The sequence below is a fragment of the Otolemur garnettii genome, unplaced genomic scaffold, assembly GCF_000181295.1.
Source record: "Otolemur garnettii isolate 467f Iridium unplaced genomic scaffold, OtoGar3 scaffold00061, whole genome shotgun sequence".
Taxonomy (NCBI): Eukaryota; Metazoa; Chordata; class Mammalia; order Primates; family Galagidae; genus Otolemur; species Otolemur garnettii.
The window spans coordinates 3,311,987-3,318,689 of NW_003852456.1; the positions used below are offsets into that span (position 1 = coordinate 3,311,987).

General features: G+C 43.5%; 1 non-coding gene across 1 annotated transcript; it reads left to right on the plus strand.

Annotated features, from left to right (window-relative positions):
* Positions 1–4,535: 4,535 nt before the first annotated feature.
* Positions 4,536–4,642, plus strand: LOC111726332. The gene has a single exon (XR_002774137.1). It is a non-coding gene; the product is annotated as a U6 spliceosomal RNA (small nuclear RNA).
* Positions 4,643–6,703: the final 2,061 nt, after the last annotated feature.

A 6,703-nucleotide genomic window follows, 5' to 3' on the forward strand; every position in this document is an offset into this window, starting at 1 on the left:
CAGCTGCCTGTAGTCCCAGCTACTTGGGAGGCTGAGGCAGGAGAATCGCTTAAGCCCAAAAGAGTTTGAGGTTGCTGTGAGCTGTGATGCCATAGCACTTTACAGAGAGCAACATAGTAAGACTCTCTCTCTCAAAAAAAAAATGTAGGCTATGAAACACTATAGACAGCATAATGGCCATGTGTAAGAAGATATTTTGCCCATTTGTATTGTAATAGGCAGATACTGTGGAGAAGTCTAGAAGGATAAATAACAAAGCATCAGCAGGATATTATCTGAGTGGTGAAATACTTATTTTTTCTCTTCCTTCTTCCTTTACTTCTTTCTCTCTGTGTATCTGTATTTGTTAATTATTCCTACCGTGAACATGAACGACTTGTGTAATTTTTTAAAATCTCCAAATAAGTAAATAGCCCATTTATAAATATTAAATAGTGCAGGAGCAAGGTGGTGAGGGCTGGCCGCAGGCACTGGCAACAGGGATCCAAGGTGGGCAGTGGAGCTGAGAGCAGTGACAGGGAGCTGACAGAGGAGGCAGCTGTGGGTGAGGAATCAAAGGGAAATCAAAAGTCTAGCCAGACTCTCAGGTTTTCAGCCTAAATTAGTGAGGGAAAGGCTGTGTTACATTGTCAGAAATGGGGCAGTTAGCCTGGAAGGAAAGTCATGGGGTTGCTCTCAGGCCTGGTTTGTTTGAGGGGTGACAGCCAAGAGCCTGAAGTGCAAGAGAGCTTGGGGTCAGGGGAGGGGTGCCCCTGCTCCCTATAGGCTCCTGAGGAGCCTGCACTTGCCCTAGGGGGCGCTATTCCACACTGCCAGGGACTCGAGGAGGCAGGGACTGACCTGTTCTCATTCCACTCCCAAAGCCTGGCTCTGTGCCTGGGACATCTCAGCTAGTGCTTGAGAATTGCACTACTGACTCTCTAGGGTAAGAGTGGATGAACCGTCATGATCCCAGAGAGAGATAGATGAGGGCTGGGCAGGACTTTAATGTGGGAAATACTCTCAGTAGCGTGGGAGGGAGCAGTCCTGCCAAGGGCCTAAGGCACACAAGGGCAGTTGTCCAGCAACCAAGGAAGGGGAGGAAAAGGACGCCAGCAATCACCAGTGTGGCCGAGAGCTTGAGGAGACAGGACTAGGAAGAAAGTTCCTTAATCACAAGGTTGCCCAGGGTGGAAGGACCTAGCTGGACTGCTGGAGGTGTTGGGTAAGAAGATAAAATGAATGAAAGTGGAATAGCTGTGTGGTGAACAGGTAAAACAGAGGAGCTCAAAAAGCTGAATTGGTTGAACTTCAAATGCAGAAAGGACCTGTATGTAAGAAGCAGGTAAAGACCTCGGAGCAGCAGCCACCGGCTGCACAGGATAACCAGTCCTACCAGGCGGGAGGATCACCCTGAGAAAGGAGAGGAAGGCATGTTTGATCTCCTGTCCTCTACACCCCTGCGGCATTCTGGGCCTGCACCACACAATTTAGCACTAATTACAACTCATCTCTCTTGCTGTTGCTTCATCTGGCCTCTCTCCTCTGCAAGACGCACAGACCAATTCTCCAGGACTTTCCATAGTAAATTCTCCATGAGATTTGGTAGTTGACTGCTTAAATACCATAGAATAAGTACCAAAGAGAATAAAAAGCTATAGGCACTAGAACACATTAATACATACACAATAATTATTAAACAGACACTACTGGAAAATTAAAAAAGATTTCTTTTTCCTTTTTTTTTTGGAGAGTCTCACTCTTTTGCCCTGGGTAGAGTTCCATGGCATCACAGCTCATAGTGACCTCAAACTCGTGGGCTCAAGAGATCCTCCTGCCTCAGCCACCCAAGTCGCTGGGACTATAAGCACCCGCCACTACGCCCGGGCTAAGTTTTTCTATTTTTAGTAGAGACAGGGTCTCACTCTTGCTCAGGCTGGTCTCAAACTCCTGAGCTCAAGGGATCCTCCCGCCTCAGCCTCCCAGAGTGCTGGGATTATAGGCGTGAGCCACCACACCCAGACCCCAAAAGTTTTTTTTTCTTTTTGAGACAGAGTCTCACTATGTCACCCTCAGTAGAGTGCTGTAGTGTCACAGCTCACAGCAACCTCTAACTCTTGGGCTTAAACGACTCTCTTGCCTCAGTCTCCCAGGTAGCTGGGACTACAGGCGCCCAACACAACACCCAGCTACTTATTGTTGTTGTTGTTGTTATTGTTGTCATTGTGTAGCAGGCTGGGGCCAGGTTTGAACCCTCCAGCTCCGGTGTATTTGTCTGGAGCCCTAACCGCTGAGCTATAGGCACCAAGACTCAAAAAGATATTATTTAAAGTAGCATCTTGACATTGTCCTTTCCTTCTTCCAAAACATCTCACAGGATTGACACTCTCAAGGCCACCCTACCATCAGCTGTGAGTCAGCAAGGGGCTGGCGGCTAAGAGCAGGACTGCATTTAGTCCAGGCTTTTGCAGGCAGATCCCTAGGCTACCCTTCACTTTGGGAGACACTGATACCCTCTGATAGGCCTGTTAACCATCCCAAGGTGACACTTTGGGCATTTCTGAGAAGAACATCCTTGCAGCAAGACCAAAACCAGTCAGCAGGCCCCAGTGAGGCCAGGAAGGAAACTTTAGATGGGAGCTGATCCAGCAGAGACCCACCAAGGCAGCTGCTGGCTCCAGCTCGGCTCACCCTGCCTCTGACACAAACCAGAGCAGCGGAGACCAGGGCATTCTCCACATGTGTACACGGTTCCTATCAAAGTGGCACCACTTGGCAATTAAATGCCAAATGTCACTTCAAAAAGAAGGCAGGATGGCAGTGGAGGGCCCACAGTTGCCCTCCATTCACACACTTCCAGACAAATCATTAACATTCCTCAACACAATTCCAACTGTACCTTCCGCAGAGTAAAACCTTCCTGCTTGCTCACATGTATTTTGCAATCGCTGTGCCTAGTTAGCAATTTTTTCTTAAGCTTTACAATGCTTACATACACATTTTTTAAAGTATGCTATAAACATATTCATAAAAATTTTACAAAAGATTTTCCCACACTGAGATATTTTCCAAATGAATGCTAAACACATGCCCACTCGTTTTTCTTCAATAATGAGCTTGGACTTCCAGGCTACTCTTGTCATAAGTTACACTTTCCAGCAAGAAGCAGTGAACACATGGAAATGATATGAACGTTTCTAGGACACTGGGGTCCATTTAAGGCATTGAAGCAATAATTTATCAAATGGGACCCAAGCGTCCAGAAAGGGTTACAGCCCCTTTCCCACATGCCTAAATTATTCCCTCAAGACTAACCTATTAACTAAAGACTCTACATAATTAATTAAACAAACAGAATGGGTTGTACTAAGATTAGGACACTCATCAGTAGCAGAGACTCGAATACCCAGTTTAACTGCACAGTGGGATGAGTACTCAGAATTGAACACTTCACCTCATGCATGTATGCACTTCAACTTACTTGCCAACCTAGTGTTCAACAGGTGTGGGAATTACCAGGTATTTCCACCATCCCTCATTTTAATTTAGCCAAATATTCTGTCTTAGATCACTCTGTGAATTTTAGGTTACCAAAATATACATATATATGGGAAGCATTTCTTGCTTAACCATTAAGATTTCAGGGCTTGCAAGTAAAGTACAAATCTTTTTTTTTTTTTTTTTTTTTGAGACAGAGCCTCAAGCTGTCCCCCTGGGCAGAGTGCCGTGGCATTACAGCTCACAGCAACCTCCAACTCCTGGGCTCAAGCGAGTCTCCTGCCTCCGCCTCCCAAGTAGCTGGGACCACAGGCACCCGCCACAACGCCCGGCTATTTTTTTTGGTTGCAGCCGTCATTGTTGTTTGGCGGGTCCGGGCTGGGGACTCGAACCCGCCACCTTAGGTGTACGTGGCTGGCGCCTTAGCCGGTTGAGCTATAGGCGCCGAGCCAAGTAAAGTACAAATCTTAAATCATGGAACATTTCTTATCCAGGAGACTAGTTTAAGTTTCAAAGATCTAAGATTTTAATGTTGCCCAACTAGGCAAGAATTGCCAAGTGTTATACTAAATTCATATGCACATTAAGAAAATACTCCCTGTTTATAAACAATCTTCCATATGTGTTGGAGAGGAAAGTACTGAGTGACAATTAATTGGCTGACTTCTGCAATCTGCCATTAATTGCCATTTTCAAGTTAAAATGATTCCACTAAATTTTATTTTCAGTGCTCTTTATCAAACTCACTTATGAGAAGGTTTCTATTTCTCAAGATGTCAAATAACTTACTGCCCTAATGGCCCTATTCACATAGGAAGTAACTCTATTTTTATGTGAGGGTTTTAGATAAGTATGCCTCTCTTATTCAATGCTTGTTGTCTTAAAACATACACTCACTTTTTTCCCCATACATTCACTTTTTATAAAAAAAAATAGTAAATTTGCCATCCCCTTCCCCATCCTCTACAAAGAATCTTGTTTTATAAGGGCTAAAGTTTATAAGTGCAGGTTTAATATCTCTGGACAAAATGTGAGTCTTGATTAAAACACACAAGCACGTGCTCACTTCAGCAGCACATATACTGAAATTGGAACGATACAGAGAAGATTAGCATGGCCCCTGCACAAGGATGACACGCAAATTCATGAAATGTCCCATATTTTTGCCATAATAAACTTTGATGAATTAAACACACACACACAATCTGAAACGTGGTGTTTTATGTTTAGTCTCAACTGTAGGGAGTCTAGCTAGCGACTAAGTTATAATGTCAAATGATCAAACACGAGGCGAAAAATTCTTCTCATAATATTTAACACAGGCTTATCAGAAACTACCTTTTTTGGGATAATAAACAGAAAAGTGCATGCTAAGTGATCTGTGACAGTGATGAACTATTTCATTATTCAAGACATTTAAATGTGTTTCCTGATGGCCTTCCCCCAAGTTTCTGGAGAGATCACAAAAACACACTGCGTGAGACCAATCTGAAATTGGAGAGCAATTTACAAATAATGCTACATTTACAGAGAAATCCTGAAGCAGGAAGGCCTAGTATAGTCCAACAACAATGGCATATCCCACACGAGACATGCAAAGGTTTACAACAATGGCATATCCCACACGAGACATGCAAATAACTTCTCTGGATGTTCCAGATTTCAGACAAATGTCACCATCACCAGAACAAAATAAATTATCAGGTTTATAAACTATTGTACTTAAAAACGCAGACCAATTTCTGAGTATTTTCCGTCCCACAATACGCCCCAGAGTTCAATACACTTACACTCCAATCTGGATTCCGGGTTTCTGGTTTTTTGCAACGGGTCTGTAAAACGTACAGATGGTAATAATCTGCGGCTTACTTCAAATCCTGACGACTGCTGCTTTCAGTCTCTTGATTTCCTTTGGTGCCAAAGATGTCGTTCCTTTCCAGAGTTACCGCATGTTAAGTGAAACTGCTGTCAACATTTTATTACATTCAGCATTTCGGGTTTCCTGATCGCTAACTCAATCGTTGAAGATGCTGTGCTCTGTATATTTTTCAATCCTCATTTTATTTTTTCCCTCCAAGGAAAGGTGTGGGCTCTCTCTAAGCAGCCCAGAGATTGAAAGTTGCACTTTTCCAGACGGTATTAAAATAAATCCTAATGCAATTCATTTCTACCTTCAGACACTTTTTTTCCTTCTCTGGTTCCTCTGGCAATGTTAATTTTCCCACACTCTCTCCTAGTGGTGAACGACTTGTCTGGGCAAGTAAGATAACACTTGGGCAGGAGATTAAAACCCACACTGAAGTCATTAAGGACCTACAGGGCTGGGCCCTGAATCCACTCAGCACAGCCTCCAAACACTATCACCTTGCCTTGAAAAGCAACCGGAAAAGACTAACAACAGACACAATCTCCTTTTGGCAATTCTCAGACCTTGAACCACCTGTATCATCCGTATTTTAATAGAACACAACAGTCCTTCAACTTAGATGCTAAAAAAAAAGGAAATACCTTACACATATTTCGTTTCACCTTGAATTATGTGAACTGAGAACCACTACTGAGGTCTAACAACAGAATGACCGTAAGTCCCATTTTGCCCAAAACAGTTCTAGGGTGTAGCCAGGTGTTGTGTCAGGCGCCTATAGTCCCAGCTACCTGGGAGGCTGAGGCAGGAGAATCACTTAAGCCCAAGAGTTTGAGGTTGCTGTGAGCTGTGACGCCACGGCAATCTACTGAGGGTGGTATAGTGAGACTCTGTCTCAAAAAAAAAAAACTAAAAAAACAGTTCTAGTGTGTAATTATTCCTAACACTGCCTTTCATACTCAAGAGTGCCCTGGTTTCATCAACAAATTATATGTTTATCTTATCTCTGCCTTTGACTTCAGTTCTGGAAAGTTCTTTACATTTGCTATATATGTTTGAAAATATAGTTGACCCCAAAATCACAGGTTCAAATAGCAATTTAACCACTTTGCCCAGCCCTTAGTTTTCTGCTATCTATTACTCACACTTAAGTGGTGTTATGGGAACTTACAGATCCATTCATTTTATTGTTAATATATAGGGTTTTTTGTTTGTTTGTTTGTTTGTTTGTTTTGAGACAGAGCCTCAAGCTGTCACCCTGGGTAGAGTGCTATGACATCATAGCTCACAGCAACCTCCAACTCCTGGGCTCAAGTGAGTCTCCTGCCTCCACCTCCCAAGTAGCTGAGACTACAGGCGCCC